Source organism: Pseudonaja textilis, chromosome 3 (assembly GCF_049901715.1).
Source record: "Pseudonaja textilis isolate UNSWEBS1 chromosome 3, rPseTex1.2, whole genome shotgun sequence".
In the NCBI taxonomy this organism is placed as follows: Eukaryota; Metazoa; Chordata; class Lepidosauria; order Squamata; family Elapidae; genus Pseudonaja; species Pseudonaja textilis.
The window spans coordinates 37,537,322-37,557,164 of record NC_141992.1 but is presented as its reverse complement, the minus strand read 5'-3'; the positions used below and the strand labels follow the sequence as shown (position 1 = coordinate 37,557,164).

The 19,843-nt window shown below is 40.3% G+C and overlaps 1 protein-coding gene across 1 annotated transcript in view; it reads right to left on the bottom strand.

Annotated features, from left to right (window-relative positions):
* Positions 1 to 19,843, bottom strand: part of LOC113444282 (bcl-2-like protein 15) — a 192,989-nt gene that overhangs the window by 161,351 nt on the left and 11,795 nt on the right. The window lies entirely within an intron of this gene.

The following is a 19,843-nucleotide window of genomic DNA, read 5'->3' as shown; positions in this document are numbered from 1 at the left end:
CCTGGGAGTTATTTCTATTTAACACATGCTATACAGGTCTGATTGCTATTATTGAACTGGAAACAGAAGTAGCAAATATATACTTACTGCTAACAGAAAACAAGTGGCTTGTGAAACCTTTGACATTCCCTTTTGCGTTTATTTTAGACAAAGAAAGAGATAGACTTCACAAGGACGATGCACTGAATTAATACTACAGATGTTAATTTTAACTTTCCTAATATGTTTTAAAGAGAATAAAACAAAAAGCTCTTTTATATTCTAAGACCATGGGTAGGAAATACTCTGAATATGACATTCATTTGGAGATTTTTCTGTATATAGTAGAACATAATAAAAAAGGATAATTTACATAACTAGCCAACAATCTATGCATTTATTCTGCATCCTGTGTACTGTAACCGAGTCCAAAAATTCATGTGTACTGTAACTATCTGGAAAGCCTTGGATGAAAAGCCCCACATTAACCACAAAACACCAACCAAACCAAATATTTAGTACAAGTTAAATTCAGATAATTGAAATAAGACACTAAAAAGATATCTCTTTCCTTTTGGTTTGAGAATGTGTATGACTCATTCTTCTCATGCATCTATTCAGATACACAATGGTATGGTGTAACTATACCACTTTTTGAACTAATGCTCAAAAAAAATACCTACCATGCTAATACTGAATGAAGTATGATCTACTACTCTGGTAGGTCTCGCGTCAGATTGAATTCTACACTTAGGACTGCTGAATCAATTACCTTAAGAAAAGTCTGGTAGAACACATTCGTACATTGTATACAGTCCTGGCTATGGCAATGACTTTACTTGGACAAAATTCAAATATGGGGGAACAGTAAAGTGTTTTACAACTCAGAATAAAGGTGTTTAGCAACTTGGCCGTAGTATCTAGATATTTTTTAATGTAATGTTTGTATTTTTATTTATTTATCAAATAAGTATGCTGCCTAGCTCTTGGTGACTTGTGGTAGTTCACAACAACAACAAAAAAACCCAGTTGTTATTAAGTGAACAATAAAAGATAATGAGAATTACAAGCAGGACAGGAACAAAGCAAAGGAGTTTTATTCATCCTTGCCAGAGGCCTGGATTTAAAAAAGCAGGTATTCAAATCTTGGGGGAAAACCTCTTTCCAAGCACCCAGAGTGCTTCTAGTATGCAAACAAGATGGTCTTGTTAAGTAGATGGAAGCAGAAGTGCAGCAACTCTGCTAGATCAAATTGGTATAGCAAACATTATAGGAGCCAGGTAGTATCTCAAATAACAAAATACTATCCCAGAAAAAACATATTTACTTTCCAGGCTGGGGTCATTAATTAATTTTAGTCAATTTTAATCAGAGGCAGAAGGCAGGAAGGAAACATTCTGGTGTTGCTTATAGAAACTGCCTCTCCGTTAACCCTTATTACATTCTTGGCAGGACTAGACTTCCTGTCTCAGGAACCCCTCTGGAGTTTTTTCCCCCTCCTTTGCTGGTACTTCGCTTGTGTGGAGTGACCATTCAAAGTTACAATGGCACTGAAAAAAGTGACTTATGACCATTTTTCACACTTACAACTGTTGCAGCATCCCCACAGTCATGAGAGGCCAGGCGAGGAGATGCCTGCCTCAATGTGAGTGATATTAAGTTGGCCACGCCCAGCCAATAACATGACCACCAAACCATGCCCACCCAATCACATGACCACCAAGCCATACCTACCAACTAAGCCATGCCCACAGAACCGGTTGTTAAAAAATTTGAATCCCACCCCTGCTTTAATTGTAATATTTCTTCCAGGGTAAGTTCTAGAAAGAACTTACTTAAAGAATTTTTCTTTAAGATAGTACCTGAATTAGTTTTTTGACAACCAGTTTTTCTTAGGAATTGGAATAGGAAAAAAAGGTTTCTCTCAAAATATTACAGAAATTAATTAACAAGATGAAAAATATCTTGACAGGAAAGAGAGTTAATTGAACTCAGCACACAAAACTCCAGAGTTTGCCAAGTATTATGATTACAAAAGCAAAGATAAGGAAAGAGAATGTTTTTGAGCTTGTGCATCTGGAGATAATTCAGATACAGCAGTGGTGATTGAAAAACTGATGGTTCACAACATCTTATAGCTGAAGTATTTTTATGTGTAGAGATGATTCTGAAGTCTCTCTGTCCTCTATCTCCTATACTTCTGTTCAGGATAAGCATTCTTGCACATTATTCTCTTGTATCTCTTGCTCTCATTACAAACCAACTGTACTCTTAACACATAATGTATTTATTATTTGGATGTTTTCACTGAAAACATTTAGTACAGGAAAACTGTTTAGTACAGGATCCTTGTTCTGACTGCCACCTACTATGTAGGTTTAATTCAGACCAACCAATTAGATAGCATGTTTCAAGGATTACATTATAGGGACAAGGAAACTTTTGGTTTTCAATACCTTTAAAGAGAATGTTTTTCAGAAATTACCAATCATCCAGATAATTTAAAAGGAGTGTTATTCGGCCTTGTGAAAATGGAAGATAAACTTGCACAGTAGAAACTTCTCTTATTGTCCTTTCCTGTCCTTTGGAGCTGAGGCCTCCAAATTCTTTTCTTATTATATATATACCAAGTGTCTGAAACAGTAGCACAGGAAGTGGGAAGAACCAACATCTTCCACACTTTGGTGAGAATCAGTAAGAAATATATATTTTGAAGACATTTAAATCTAGTAAGTAGTAATGGTTCATTTTCACCATCACTAAAAAAAAACAAACTATGAACAGCCTCTGAAGTTCTTTTAGCAGCAGTTAGGTGTGTAAATAACAGCAAGTAATATTTCTCACCAAAATGTAAAAAAAAGTTTCAACAGCTGGTTACTGCAAGTCAAGATGCTACTTAAAGGACACTGGGAAGCCCAAGTTGGTTCTGCTCGTCCAAAACTTTACACTTTTGTTCTTCCAATTCCACCTTTGATAACCTAATTGTGCATGGTAATAATGTTTTCTGAACAATTTTTATCCCAGAGTTATAATTGCACTTAACAATGAACTTAAGGACCACCATCAGTGAGCTGTTTGACAGTATTACTTGGTCTGTTGTGTGGATGCATGTATATTTTTAGGGGCGGGGAATTTTGGTGGGTGGGCGTGTGTTTGGGGATTATCATGTGTGCGTGTGTGTTGAGTCTGGTCTCTGGGTGTTAGGTGAATTTCGTTGTATGTGTATACCACGTATATACATACAATTAATAATAATAATAACAACAACAACAACAACAACAACAACAACAACAACAACAAAAACACTCCCCCAAACAATATGAATTGAAAAACACTACAATATGATGACCATGGGGTTAAAAAGTTCTATCCCTGTAGGCTTGATTATCTAGAAAAAAATTGAGGTATCCATAATCTATCCATAATAGATTAGAAATTCCTATGAGATCATAATTCAGAAATTAAATTCCCATGGCTAAGCTCATAAATGCTGCTTCCTTTGTTTCATATTTTAGTTTAACCTGGATGATAAATCTTAAGTCTCTGAGCCTCAGTCCCTTCTCAATCCATAATATATGAATAATAAGTAAGTCTGCTCCTGCACAAAAGCATTATAATGTAATTGAAGTATCTGTGGAAACATTGGCAATAATTGCTATATTAGTGTTAAAACTAATATAATAACAGACATGTTATTGGCCTGTAATTTGCAGGTGTTGCCCCTTTTGCTGGATCCTTCTGTATCAAGTAGGTTTTCCCTGCTGTTAACCATTCACTGATGTTTCCTGTCTGCAGCATCTAACTGAATTGTTCGGCCATTTTTCTGTGCAGGCGGGTCAGGTATTTGAGCCAAAAGACATGCAGTTAATCATTTCCAGGCAAGGTCCAGTTCTTGACTTTTTTTCACTCTGTTGCTTATCATTTCAGTAGTTTTTTCCAGTTGGTCCATTTTGTTCTTGGAGAATTTCGTCTCAAAGTCTCTGATCCACCCAGCATTTTTGTTGTAACATTTCTCAGTCTCCCACAGGTCTTTCCAAAACTGAGTAGTTGCTGTTTTCTCATGTTTTTCAATTTTTGTATCCCCTGTCTGATTCAGACTCTGATAGAACCGTCTTTGGTCTGACTGGAACAATTGTTTATACTGGATGACTCCGGCTTCGTATCTTTCAATTTTTCTTGCTGTTGCTGTTATCTGCTGCTTCATCAATTTTTCTTGTGCTGAGCCCATAATTTTTTATCAGCTGTTTCTTGATCTTGCTATTCTTCAGCTTTTTCTCCTGAAAAATTTTCAGGTTGCTTGCATCTGCTCACAGGCTCTTGATTTTCAACTCTAAGCTGATTTTCCACTGTGGTTTTCCAGTCGATTTTCTAGGGGGCTGTGGCTGTTGAATCCACAGTCCTTCTGTTACTCTGACTGCTGTATTGTAGGCAAGCTGGTTTGTTTGTTCAATTGATGTTATTTGGACTGCTGCAAGTGCATAGTTCGCATCTATCATCAATGATGCCAGATATTTTCTAGGCACAGTCTTCAATGTTGGAAGCCTTCTTCTTTCTGCATTTGTTGCAGCATGTGCCAAGATTTTAGTTTTCAGTTCTTGCTGCCTGGCATTGAGTACTCCTTGCTGACCCTGTTTTTGCAAAATATCCGAATTTTCTTTGAATTCAGGCTGTTCAGTTGCTCCAGATGTTATTGGAATATTTTCTGCTGCCACTTCAGCAGTCTGCTGTTCAACAGTCTTTGTTCCCGTTTCACAATTTTTTCCGTATTTCTTCAAGTTCGACTTCACTGAGCACTTTGTTCTGAGTGATGAATCATCCCTGATCGGCTAATCATAATTCAGTTATCCTTGAGTCTAGGTATTTTTGTTTCCATAACTTGTACATCCTTTTTTGGTAGCCTCGTTTTTCTGGTTCTGCTTTATAGTAGCATTTCATTACAGTGTGGTTCTCTGACATAGTGTATTTCTGCCGCTTCTGAGATTGTTCAACTCCCAGTAACCCTGCAGGCCCATGCCTTGGTTGCTCAGCTATGGGACCCATGGCCTGTAGCCCACTTGTCGATAGATGCCCAGGTTTCCCAACATCTGATGCTGTCCTTGTTAACCTGGGCAATGACCGAGACGGTATAGGCTTCATTCGGTTGTGTTTCACCATGATTCATTGCATGGGTTGTTGAGTGCGCTCAGTTCTGCTCCTCAGCCTAGACCTTTCTGACATGGTTGGACCTGCACTACCACCAGCACAGCTCTCAGCTTCATTGGAACAGTTAAGCTCCCCACCACATCAAGGCGGCACCCCGTGGGGGTTATTGTTATTATCTGTGATCATCTCATCAGATACAACATATTTAATCCTAGGTTGAGGGGGTAGGTCATTTCCAAATGAATATCAACACAAAGAAAGGCAAAATTTAACTCTTCTTTCCATATCACAAGGAGGAAAACATTCTCCCATTCTGCAAATGGCTATAGATTCTATTAATATTAAAACTAGTACTAAATCCTATTAGTACTAAAACTGATGATGATTAATATTTATGGCAGTGTGTAATTAACTTTAGTCAGATTTATGGATAGAAAAGGTAAATTTGCACTCCCCATTTATTCACTATGGAAATTGCCTTTCCCCTCCCCCAAAACTACTTGAAAATAATGTCATCACAAGATAGCAAGTACATACTCAGTGCAATATTTAGTTTTTTCCTCAAATCATCTGAAGATCACCTATTTACTCTTTCACCTTTTTTTCTTCTTTCTTAAAGACCATGAGAACTGGGTTGTAGCAATCCAAACAACTTCAAGATGGAAGCAGTGAGATGTAGAAAACTCTAAAATATCTCGATTTTTGTAGCCCAAATTTGGTTGTTTTAACTTTTTTTTCAAATGCTTGTTGATTTATACCTTACCTTTTGGGTATAGTAAATATTACTACCCTGACCACCAGATATATAAATTAGGACAATGCACTTTATACGGGGCTGCGTTTGACAATGATTTGGAAGCTGCAACAGCTGCACAATGTAGTGTCCAGATTACTAATTGCAAAAAAGATGTTTTGTAGTTGGAGACATCCACATGGTGAAGGGAAAAGGGGGCTCGGAGTGATGCAAGCAGCATTGTGTCATCACAATGCAAGCCCTACCCTTTTTTTCTATATACCTTATAACAGGAGAAGCAGTGAGAACTTCTAGTGACACTGGTTGCTGCATAGATTGCTACTGAGTTACAGTACCCAATTCAAAATGCTGGTTAGGATCTATAAAGCTCCATATTCTACTGTACTTATTGCACAGGATTCTTGTCATTCTGTCTGATAGCTAGAAAGGGTATGCTTAAGATCTTATTCTTGCAAGTGATAAAATAGGCAGAAGACAGGTCTTCTATGTGGGAACACTTACCCATTGGAAAATACTTGGTTCAATCTCTTAGCAGTCAATATTCCAGAAGCCAATGAAACTGTACTTTTTCTGCTGGCCTTTTGACTGAGTGAGGAATAATTGGCAAGTGTTTACCTTCAGCTTGATGTTTTAATATGAACTGTGAAAGGTCATTAGTTGATTATACTAATGTTTTATATCCCACTAAGAGTTGGTTTATCAATACAGGCATGTGGTAAAATAAATAAAAAGGAAATGAAGAGTCCTGGAGCACAGAGGAGGCTAATAAAACAATATGTATTCCCAGTAGTAGCAATGCAGAAACCATATTTATTTAGTAGGTTCCGCTAAGTTCAGTGGGCTTTACTTCAGAGTAAACACAGGAACAGCTGAAAGAGATCTCAGGCTTTTGAAGATTTATTAAGGACTTGTTTAATTATCTCTCTTTCCCAATCCATCTCTAGTCCCAAAGATATATTTCTAATAACTAGAAATTCCTGTTTGTTAAGCAGATATGAAAATAGAGTTCCCAGAAGAAAGAAATTGGAAATAAAAGGGGAAATAAATTACAAAGAAGGTCACTGAACATTTTGCTCTGGGCTCTTCTTTCAACTCTGCCAGGATAAAGCTCAGTGCTGCCTTATAAATCTTTGCAGGACCTGGGCGGCTCATCAGAGGCTATATTGCCCTAGCAATACCATGGGGATTTCTCGCAAAGTAAGAGAAGATTAAAAGTTATCATTTCTGGAAACATGACACATTTAACTAACAAGAACTCATTTCCAAATCTAAGCCTGGGAACATTTAGAGATAATTAATGAGCTATAGCAAAGAGACTGAAAATAGTAATTATATATGTCTACTCTACTCTATAAACAAGCTGATTTAATTTAGAGACATTCTCAGTTTTCCTTTTGAAACTTATGTATTTTGAGGAAAAAATATTGTTTTTATTGAGCAAGAAAATCTTAGGCTATTATACCTGATGTTTTAGAATCAGAAATTAAAAATTTCCCTGAATATTTTCTAATAAGGTGGATGTGTGCCCCATTTTTCAAAAGACATTTACTTCTTTGAGGGGCAAACTTGTCCAAATCTGGTTTGAAAATAAAGAAACCTAAGAATCATGGATATCATAAGAGCACCAGAACAATGGGTTGACCAAAGCAGGCTACCTTGCTACCTTTTAAAAGTAGTTTTAAGAGGCTTGTAGTGGGTTTTAATTTTCATGTACAATGTACCAATGTACATTGGCATATGCCCTATTTATGCAGACCAGAGGTGGTATTCAGCAGGTTCTGGCCAGTTCTGGAGAACCGGTAGCGGAAATTTTTAGTAGTTCAGAGAACTGGCAAATACCACCTCTGACTGGAGATTGTATAGTATCCTTCCCCTGCCATACCCACCAAGCCACGCCCACAGAACTGGTAGTAAAAAAAAATTGAATCCCACCACTGATGCAGACCTCTGAAAAAGGAGCAATTGGATAATTTCAGATACTGAATGGTGTTTTGATACCACATTTAGTGGCAAAAATATTCTGTTAAATCATGTTACTGTTTATAAAAGTTATTTCCTCCTGTCACTGTTCAAATTTCAATCCCCAGTTATTTTCTTAGGAATTACTTTTTTAGTTTGTTGATTCAGCTACAACATGGGTACCAGATGTGACCAAAAATATTTAAAGGATTCCTCAATAAGCATTCATGCTGTGTGAAATTTTTAACCAATGCCACAAAAATATTTTCAAATCCCATGGATCCAAAGAAATGTATGTTTTAGTTTACCAGCATTTTGCAAGAGCAAATCTTGCAGCCAACATCAATAATGAATTTGTTTTTCATGTTTTATATATCCTGGGAAAAACAGACAATACAATTGTAGTAACTGTATTTATTGGAGACTATTTAATAATGTTTTAAATTTACTCAAAAATTTTCATCAGAATGAGTAACCAAGTAGGCACTGCTATCACAGACAGTAATTTTTTTCCATATCAATTACTGCTGTTCTAACACAATATTTGTTTGTTTATTTAAAAGAGTTGTTTTAAGTACCTCTGGGTAGCTCACAATATAAAAAGACCTCAATTAATACAATATAATTTCAAGAGGGTATATTAAAATATATGAATTTAGCTATTGGTAGATTTAGTGAGCTGCCAAAATAGATTTTAATGGAAAAGCATAAAGAGCTGATTCATCATGTTCAAATCCTAAATCCTCTTCCTGTGCTTGCTTAAAGAGTTACAAATAATCAGTTGCATTTGATATACAATATTTTCCATTAATTTTATGTAATGTATATGTGTAGTATTCTTCAAACATTGTTAATTACATTGTATAATCTTAACGAGAAATTATTGTCATATAAAACCAGATTGGAATGCATTGTCAATTGAATTTGTAATCCAATAAAGTCTTCTCTCTTCACATACCTTGTTGGATAATATTTATCCAAGTGTTACAGCTCAGTGGACGGAAGGAAGGAAGGAAGGAAGGAAGGAAGGAAAGAAGGAAGGAAGGAAGGAAGGAAGGAAGGAAGGAAGGAAGGAAGGAAGGAAGGAAGGAAGGAAGGAAATGTAAAATTTCTTTTTACTTTTGTCCAAGCTTCTAAAGTAATTACTTGCTTAGGTAGTAGCATAACTTGTAATTATACAATTATTATATTTTCCTGTTCCCATTTTAAAAGTCATTTAGGAAAAAAAAGGGGGATTGTGTATATTGAAAGAAATAGTATCAAGAAGGGCATCACATGCAATGCAAGTGACAGTGAATTTAGAACGGCAAGAAAAGCTTGGTTCACATCAGTCCCTAATCATAGAATCATAGTGTTGAAAAGCCCTCAAAGATCAACTGTTTTAACCCCTTCCTTGGTATATAATCCACTAAACAATTAATAATAGAAAAAGAAAAATTTAATTTCTCTCTCTGGGGAAGCTAAAAGTTTTTAGCCAGTTATTTGTTTCTGTTTACTGAAATCACATTGCAACTTGCTGAGAGGGAAAGTAACAGAGAAAACCTAAGCTACTGATCCGCAGCATTGTTATTACTGACATAGTTAACAATCTGAAAGACAGCGGGATAGATCTCTAATCATTACCCAGAAGAATAGAGGCATATGTATGTATGCAAGCACTTTCCTCCCAACAGACAAGAATGTTATTTGTGTTTATAGAACAGATGAATTCTTTGGCCTCATGCAACAAACCATTGGCAAATTGTAGGCAGCTGTATAAGAACAATGAGAATGCCTGCAGAGCAGGTGAAATATTTTTTTCCAGATGTAATAGACTTCAGTGCCTACTACCGTGTTTCTCCAACAATACGCCCCCCCAATAGAAAGACCCAGCATGTTTTCTAGGCATAAAATGAAATTAAACCCCTCCCCCCAAATTTAGGCCTAGTTTAAAACATGCGAAATTGGGGGGGGAAGGTGGGGGGAACTTGCTATTTGGAGTGCCCCGCGGGCAGCTACACCTCACCATCAGCCGCTCCTAACAGCCAATCATGGTGGAGCATGGAGGGCTCCCTTACACCTCCCTTACCCGGGTCAGCAGGCGTCGGCGTCGGCGTGGATGTTCAGCAGCATTTCAGCTGCTTCTCAGGCCTTCTCAGGCCTATCCCCATAACACAGGAAAAAAAAGTTTTTGAGGTACCTGGGAGAGCTGCGCGCTGCGTTTTGGTTTAATCCTGAGTGGCTGGGTGGGCGTGAGAAGAGCCGAGTGAGTGTCTCTGCTGCTGTTACCCTTGGTGCTCCAGCCTCGGGCTCTGCAAGTTTGCAAAAGTCCTGGTGCGCAGCTCGTTCCTGCATTCCAAGCACCCAGGCCGAGCTGCAGCTGTCCCTTTCTTGCCAGCACCATCTCCAACAACAGCGGCAGCAGCGGCAGGAACCGTGGAAGTGTTTCAGCCACTTCTCAGGTGGGGGAGCCACCTTCATAACTTCCACGGTTCCTGCCACTGCTGCCGCTGTTGTTGGAGACGGCACTGGCGAGATAGGGACAGCTGCAGCTCAGCCTGTGCACTTGGAATGCAGGAACAGGCTGCGCACCAGGACATTTGCAAACTTGCAGAGCCTGAGCCTGGAGCACCAAGGGTAGCAGCAGCAGAGACGCTCGCTCGGGTCTTCTCACGCCCACCCAGCCTCTCGGGATTAAACCAAAACGCAGCACGCGGCGCTCCCAGGTACCTCAAAATCTGTTTTTTCCCTGTGTTACGGGGAAAGGGGAAAAGCGGGAGCGACTCAGATGCTTTTGTTGGAGATGGCGCTGGTATGCAGGGGAGGGGAGAAATTAATTCACCCCTGAAAAGATGTCCTAGCTGTTTTTTTGGGGCTCAAAAAAAAAAAATAAGACCCAGCCTTATTATATGAGAAACACGGTAATTGTTTTGCAACATCTTTCCAAGTTTCGCTAGTGATTTCTTGTAATAGTTTAAAATTCTAATAATATTTGGTTTAATATTTGGTTAAAATGATTTCTTGATTACATGCCATCATTGTTGACTCTTGGCAATAACATAGATTTTCTCCATGACAATCTGTAACTGTTCCTTCAACTCTTCCAAAAGGTCTCTTTCCCTATTGTAACTCTTTCCCTCTATCTTGATACTAGTTATTTCCTTCTTCTCTTTTCTTCCACCCTTTCCAGAGCTAGGTGTTTTCATAAAATGTCTGAAATATTGTTGTGGCTCTGATTCCTGAGCTTGTGCTGTTAGAGGAAGAGGACTCAGAAGATGAGGAGGAGAAACAGGGAATGCCTTCCTCCCCAGGACCTTCCTCTCTGGCAATGCCTTCCTCCCTGATAATACCTCAGGTTTCATCCGACAACCGAGAGGAACAGCCTGAGATTAATCAGGAGGAGGAGGGCATATCGGAGCAGCCCCTGACAGGGAGTCAAGTGGACAAATGTTGGCTTGATCCTAGGCAGCGTCATAGGAAGAAATGTGAGCTGCAATGTAGGAGGTGTGGGAGGGTCAGAGAGTGAGCTGAGTTATTGGGACACACCCCACAGGGGATAAAAGTGGGTGTGTTTTCTCCGGAAACTTTGTATGGGACAAAGTTTTACTTCTCTTCCAGGTTTCGTTGTGACTGTTTTTTGTGGTCTGCTTTGGAATCTTTAGTGAATAGTTTTTCTTGTTATCATTTCCGACTTGGCAGGCAGAGTGTGTTAGAATGCCAAGGACATTATCAGTATAAAGGATTAACTCTGTAAAGACCGAGTCAGCTTGCCTGCCTGTGTTTGTGTGAGTTTGGACTCTTTCATCTTTTTTGGAAAAAAGAAAGGTGAGACATAACAAATATTATTATTAGTTTTGCTCATTTGTGTCTTATGTGAGAATATTGGGTTGATTTGTTGGATGATCCTTTTTTTTGTCTTTTTGGCTGTCCAAAATATCCTCAGGAATCTTCTCTAACTCAAAACATCAATGCTCTTTATCTTTTTTCTTCAACTCTGATTTCCACTTCCATAGAAGGAACATAATTGCTTGCAGAATTCTGTTCTTTATAGGTATAGGCACACATCACAGCATTTGAATCTTTTCTAAGACCTTCATGGCTCCTCTACCAAAGTGTAAGTCTGCAGCATATTTCTTGCCTGTTGATTCCTTTACTGATGGTTCTTTGTTCCATTAAAGATTCCTTATTCCATTAAAGATTAACTCTGTGTCAAAAGAACTATAATTTGTGACTGTGTGCTACTGCCTCATTTAATCTTCCATTACTTCTTTTTGCTTTAATCTTCCATTATTTCCTTCCACCTTCACCTTTATGCTGCTATTTGACTATTTCTATAAGCATCAAGGATGATTCAGTTTGTCCCCAGTGATGATGATGTTGGTAAAAAGGCTATTTTATATTCAGTACCTAAAGAAAAGCAGAGGGTTTTTTAGATTATGAAATAAAGCTGTGGAGAATTTAAAAGTAGAAGAGAAAAATGAACAACATATCCATGAAGACAATGTGTATAGAGAACACTATAATCAGTTTCTTGCTATGCTCTAATCCACATACACAATACCCTTGTACCACACGACCATTCCAGTTATTAATTTTGATCACTTCTTTCTTCATCAAGACTATCCCAAAATTATATGCTTTTCAAGGAAAAAAGAAAGAAAAAAAATCACCACACAAACAAACAACTCCCACCTACATCTGACTGTTGAAACTTGTTTCAATGCTGGTGATTATAAACAATTGCCCACCTTATCTACAAGCAGCAGAAATGCTTGGTGCAGGTCAAGCCCTGTGAACCAATAGTCCTGTCTTCACTGTCTTCCAATGAAAGAACAAGGTCATGGTACCATTGTGGCACCATTTTGTATTAGCAAAGGTACTTTTTACATTGCATCCTTATCTGCTACTACCTTGCCTCATTATAATCATAGATGCAGCATATACTTGGCTCAGGATTTCAGAATTTAGTGTCAACTGAATTTTCCTTCCCTTTCCAAATGCTTCCAAGAGGATCCAGCAGATAATTATGAAAACTGTTATGTCGTAACTCCCCAGTTATGGAATCTTCTACTATAGAAACTTCATTTCCATATAGTTTATATTCTTTTTAATGTCAAGTAAACATATTTGTTTTACAAGAGTCTAGACAGGGAGATCTTGTTCTTTTTAAATTGGCACTGAATTTTTAAGGGGTGTATGGGTTTTTTTTATAAATAATACTTCTCTGTCTTTCATTTTATTGTTTAAATTTGGTTATTTTCCATTGCATGTTTATTACTCCCTGGGCCTCAGGAATGGCCTTTTTTGCCTGGGCCTATTCCAATCCCACTAAAGCCAACAAAAAGGAAATAAAGACAGAAAAACAGCATTATTTTCTTTCTCATGCATACATGCACTAAGTTTTCAAAATGCTGATCTGACACACCTTCTCTCTCACTCTCTCTTTCATATACAGACATGTATAGTAGTTCTGTAAGTTTAGTTTTTGCTTAGATTGCAATCATACATAATTACCCAAATGTCTGAACTAGACTATGTAGGAGAGTACATCAAAATACTATTTACTCCTTGCTTCTGATTAAGAAAATTAAAACAAAAGCCATTAAGAACTCTAAGTTGTAGTTGGTTGCTGATTCCAACCCCCATCCCTTATCATTATCTTTTAATACATTGTGTGCTTATCCTCCTTGCATGATCTTCCCTCTTTTTCAGTTATTTCACTCTTATCACCTTTGCAAATGGTGCAGGGATTATTATTATTTTTAGTAGTTAGATTTCTGATCTAGTAGCTTTGGATTTTTAGCTTTTTTTAGTAGTTGGATTAACTGCTATAGGATAGACCAAAATTTAGTAGATGCACTATGATCGTTGGAAGCTGGCTGGAAAGATTGCAGTTAGCGATCAGATGACCCCAAGATGCTGCAACCATTGTAAATATGTATTGATTGCCAAGTATTTGAATTTTGATCATGTGACTGTGGGGAAACTGTGAGAATCGATAATAACTCACTTTTTTTTAGTGTCATCATAACTTTGAATGATCACTAATTACAGTTTAAATCAAGGAGTAGCTGTATTGTATTTGGCCAGGAAAAATGTGGATGACCACACAGGAACAATGAAATATCAATAACTTTTAATGAGATATTTTATAGCAGGCATGTCCAACCTGCAGCCTCTTGGCTGCATGTGATCCTGGACAGCAAGTAATGTGGCCCCAGAAGATTGTAAACTTTAAACTTTATTATGTAATTTATATTCTTTAACCAGAATATATATTTTATATATAGACCAAGACAATTTCTCTTCATTCAATCCCAGGCAACTAAAAAGTTGGACACCTATGCTGTATAGGAAACTCTTCTGCCATTTGGTGTCTATTCAAAATTTTGTAGTCCAAATTTTTTAAGTCCAAGGAATAAAGACTTTTCAAACAACTCAGTAATGTGTGGAGAATATTCTAAGGGGAAGGAGCAGGAGAGAAAGAATATTATTTTGGGTGACTGAGACAGGAGTACTAATGATGTTATTTCTTGTTTTGTTTTATTATGTTTTATTTTGTTTTGTTACATAAAATAATGACTTGCTCTTTCAATGCAGCTATATCTTCTCAGGATAATTCAGAAGAACTGCAGGACAACTTCTTTGTGTACATAGCTCATGAGAATGGTTCAAGCACAGCAAATCAATATAAAACATTTTGTTAGCAGTTCTCAGTGCCCCAGTTTAGAAGAATGGTTGCACTTAATGTGACCTTAAGAGTGTACAACAAGAAAGTGTCTAGCTTCAGCTGCACATGTTGTACTGTCAGAAACATAATTGAATCTGACTCAAAAGTAGCCTCAAAAGAAACCAGTTATTCTTTTAAAAAAAGAGCTTGATTTCATGAATTCTGTTCCAAATATATAGCATTTGAGAAATATTAGCTGACATCACTCAACTCAGCTAGAACATGAAAATACTGCAATGAATTTAGGAAGCAATGCACTGCAATCCAGAATCTTGAAATATGTTGCTGTAATTTTACATTAATGCTCTCAATAAGATTCTACCTTTATAAAAAAAAAAGGTGAAGGCATATTTGAGTTTAATTTGATTCTTGGTAACTTCATCCATGCTGTTTTCTTGCCAGCATTATGAACAGGATTTGCCATTATCTTCTGAGATAAAGCTTAACTTCAGTCTAGCCTATGCATATGGATTTCCCTAATTAATCCCTCACCCCTTTCCTAAGAGGACTGTAGGGGGTGTGCATAAGCGCACCAATGTGCCTACCGTCCCTGTCCTATTGTTTCTTTTGTTTTTCTTATATGTATCCATGTATTCATAACTATGTTTTTACTTATACCTATTATCTTGTAAGCAATTGACAAACCATATAAAAGAAATAAATAAATTACAATTTCCCCAATTACTGAGCAGCGTAATGACCTCACTTAATTTCTGATCAGTGAAGATCAATTGCTTTAGCTGCTAGTTTTTAAAATCCTCAACATGAAATTTGTTATATCTGGGAGGACGGTTCAAGAACGGAGGCAAGACTCAGATAGCAACAACAGCTCTTTATTTGTGACTTCAGATCTGAGCAACTAACCCCAGCCGCAGCAGCCCCTTATATAGGGCTGGCTGCGGCTAGGCAGCCAATGAAGGCGATTTGAGTTTGCCGCTCTTGGCAGGGCCAATCGTGGCAGCCCGTTTACTGGCCAATTGCATCAGTCTATGGCAACCAATCACGATCGGCTTTCAGCAGGCCAATCAGATTTGCAGGCTATGAGCCTGCTAGTCCGGAACACCCCTCCCCTCTCGGTTCCGTTTAAGGGGTGGAGTAATATAGTCTCGCAGGTAGGCAGGTCTTCGCACCTGTCTGCCTGACTTACGCAGTTCCGCTTGGCCCTGTTCAAACCCGGGTTCAGATGGACTGCTTGCTGGATCAAACAGGAACGGTGAACCGGTGTCATGGTTAGGGCTCTCCTCTGGTGCTCCCAGGGTGATGGAGTCCTCAGCCTCGCTGTTACTGCCATGGCTCCCGGGGCTCGCTGAACCTGCCTGGTTGCTGCTTCTTGGTGAAGCGTTTGACTGTCCAGTCTCAGCTGCAGCTGGTGAGTGTTGCCAACCATGGTGCGGTGATCTCGGTGTTAGCTCGGAATAAACAGGTGTTGGTTCTAATTCTGAGTTCACTGCTTCCCCTCCCCCCCTAGTGTCAAAGTTAGGGTCAGGGTTGGAAGATGTGGTTAGTCTGGAGCGCAGTTGGTAAATATGGCATTTCCATGGTCTGCCATCAGTGGTGAGTAGACGGTAGGAGCGGGGACCCGTAACTTGAATTACCTGGGCAGGAATCCAAAGGGGATCCCCAGAAAATTTTTTTGCGAAAACAAGGTCTCCTACCTTGAAAACACGGTGCTTGCTGCTGGAACCCAGGGGCTTTTCCGGGGTGTAGGCAGGGTGCAAACGATCTAGAGGCGATCTGAGTTTCCTGGCCATCAGGAGTTAGCTGGGCTCTTGTTGGTCGTGCTGTTTGGTGTGATGTGTTGTAGGAGCAGCATTCTAGTGACTTTGTCGTGGATGTTGCCTTGATCCATTTTCTGCAGGGTTTTCTTTGTAAACTGAATCATTCGTTCAGCCCGGCCATTCGCCGTAGGATGAGCCGGCGATGTGAGTGTGTGTCGGATGCCCCGTTCCGCTAAATACTGTTCAAAGGCTAAGGCAGTAAATTGGGGCCCATTGTCAGAGACCAGGACATCTGGTAACCCGTGTGTGGCGAAGAGTCTGTTCAGTTTTTTAATGCCCACCTCAGTAGTGGTTGCTTTCATTTTATTGACCTCAAGCCAGTTTGAGTAGGCATCAACAGTTATTAAGAAGGTGTGGCCTCTCGTAGGTCCCGCAAAGTCAATATGAATGTGAGACCAAGGACCCCTGGGTGTTTCCCATTCTGTTGGTGGGGCTTTAGGTGGAGCTGAGTGGTTTTCCTGGCATTTGTTACAAGAGGCGACCCAGGTTTCGATTTGTTTGTCCATACCTGGCCACCAGGCGTAACTTCTTGCCAGCGCTTTCATACGCACGATGCCCGGGTGTCCATCGTGTAGCATTTGCAAGACCCTTTTTTGTAACTTAGTTGGTACAACAACTCGGTCTCCCCACAAAATGCACACTTTTTGTGAAAAAAGTTCCGTTTGTCTGTTTTTAAATGGCTTAAACAGTTCCTTAGTGTCGTAATCTGGCCATCCCCTCTCCACCCAGCCAAGAACTCGTGCCAAACAAGAGTCTCTTTTGGTTTCAAAGGCGATGTCTTGAGCCGTTAGTGGAGATGATGGCATTGTCTCTATTTGCAGTACGGGGAGTGTGGGAGCTGGGTCTTCCTGTGGGGTAGCGGTGAGCGGCTCAAGGCATCTGCGTGGGGAATAGATTTCCCGGGGCGGTATTTTAATTGATAGTCGTAGGCGGCGAGATATTCTGACCATCGCGTCATTCTGGGGGAGAGAATGTGTGGAGTAGGTTTGTCGCCCACCAGGATCCCAAGTAGTGGCTTATGATCCGTTATAATAGAAAACGGTCTCCCATAAACATATTCATGAAATCGTTTTATTGCAGAGACAATAGCAAGGGCTTCCTTATCTAATTGGCTATAGTTTCTTTCTGTTTTTGATAGAGTTCGTGAAAAAAATGCAATTGGTGCTTCTGAGCCGTTTGGTAGGACGTGGCTCAGGATGGCCCCTACCCCAAATGGTGAGGCATCACACGTGACAGTCAAAGGTAGTGTCTCGTTGTACTGAATTAGTACTGCCTTTGAGGTAAGGAGGTCTTTTACTTGCTGGAAGGCGTGTTCCTCCCGACATCCCCAAATCCAGGATGCCCTTTTATCAAGTAGTCTATGGAGGGGCTCAGCAACAGTCGCCTTCTGGGGTAGGAAGATGTTATAAAAGTTAATAAGTCCCAGGAAGGCTTGGAGGTCGGTTTTGTTTTTGGGTCTTGGGGCGTTTTTGATAGCTGCCAATTTTTTTTCTGTGGGGTGGATTCCTTGCTTGTCAAGGAGTATTAGCCAAGAAACTCCACCCTTTCTGTGCAAAGCTGGCACTTTTCCTTCTTAACCTTGAGGCCAGCGTTTTTGAACCGCTGTAGGACTGTTCTGAGACGTTTTTCTAATTGGTTTTTTGTGGGTGCTGCTATTAATACATCATCAAAATAGGGCACAGCCCCTTTTATCCCTTGTAATAGTCTCTCCATCAGGCTTTGAAAGATGCCTGGGGCTACGCTTACACCAAACTGGAGCCTGTTGCATTTGAATGCACCACAATGTGTGACTATAGTTTGGGCTTCTGCAATCTCGGGATCAACTGGCAGCTGTTGATACGCTTGGGCCAGATCTAATTTTGCGAATATTTTGCCACCCCCAAGTGAATGCAGGAGATGTTGAACAACTGGTACTGGGTAGGCGCTCTGCTGTAGCGCGTGATTGAGGGTGGCCTTGTAGTCACCGCAGATTCTTATGGACCCGTCAGGCTTTATGGGGGTGACAATTGATGTCTCCCATCGGGCGTGGTCAATAGGTTCTAACATGCCTTGCGCAATTAATTTGTCCAGTTGCTCGTCAATTTTGGATTTTAGAGCAAAGGGAACTCGGTGTGGCTTTAGGCGAATGGGTGCTATGTCGGGGCGAAGATTAAATGAAATAGGGGACCCCTTGTACTTGCCTAGGCTTTCGTTGAACACTTCTCGGAAATCGTGGACGAGAGCCGCCTCCCAGTCATTGTCTTCAGTATGATGGATGCCAGCCATTCCGATTCCTAATGGCGCGAACCACTGAAGACCCAATAGACTTGGCCGGTCTCGGTCTACGACGGTGAGTGGTAGAGTTGCCTTATGTCCCTTGAATGAGACCTGCACATGGCGGGTACCTGCGACTGGAATCCGGTTGCCTTGATAGTCTTTCAGTATGAGTCTCTGACTGCTGAGGTCTTGGCGTCGGATGTTGGGGATTAGCTGCTTGAGGTCTTGGCGTCGGATGTTGGGGATACCATGGATAGTGATGACCCAGAGTCAACTTCCATGTTGCACGGTTTGTTTTCAATCGTGACCTCTACTTGGATCTTTTTAGCGTCAAGTGATGAAGCGTGGCCGATGATGATGGTTTGATGAGCCTCCTCTCATCTGGGGGTGTCGTTAAACCTTCGGGGTCTGCTGTACCGGTTCCACTGGTTGCTAGGGCGGTCCCTCTGCGTGGTGGCATTGCCATCATTTTTCTTTGGGCTGCTCCCTCTCCGTCTAGGGCTGGAATTTCTCTTGTTTCTGCATACCTTCACGATGTGTCCCCGTTTCTCGCAAAAATGGCATATGGCGTCTAAGAATCTGCATTCGGATCGGGGATGGTTTCCCCCGCATCCGGCGCATTGGTAGTTGGCTTTGCGACCCTGCTGGTCCACAATGGGTTAGAAAAATGGCTCATTTCTTGCTGGGCGTGGAATCTTTGAGGTTGTTGGACTCCAGGAACATTTGAAATCTGTCCATGTATGAGTCCCAATCTTCGCTAGCTGGATCGAATGGTGCGGGTGGTATAGCGCTGCTGGCCATGTCGCCGTCGTTGCGCTCTGTCAGCCACGTGCTCCTTCGGCTAGCTCAATTCAATAGCTTCTGTTGCCTCCGCATCCCACCTTTGTCGCCAGTGTTATATCTGGGAGGACGGTTCAAGAACGGAGGCAAGACTCAGATAGCAACAACAGCTCTTTATTTGTGACTTCAGATCTGAGCAACTAACCCCAGCCGTAGCAGCCCCTTATATAGGGCTGGCTGCGGCTAGGCAGCCAATGAAGGCGATTTGAGTTTGCCGCTCTTGGCAGGGCCAATCGTGGCAGCCCGTTTACTGGCCAATCGCATCAGTCTATGGCGACCAATCATGATCGGCTTTCAGCAGGCCAATCAGATTTGCAGGCTACAAGCCTGCTAGTCTGGAACAAAATTGTTTCTAAGGACTGATGGGAGAATTGGTATGGAGTAGCAATATATCCTTTGGATTTAAAATACTTATCATGTTACACC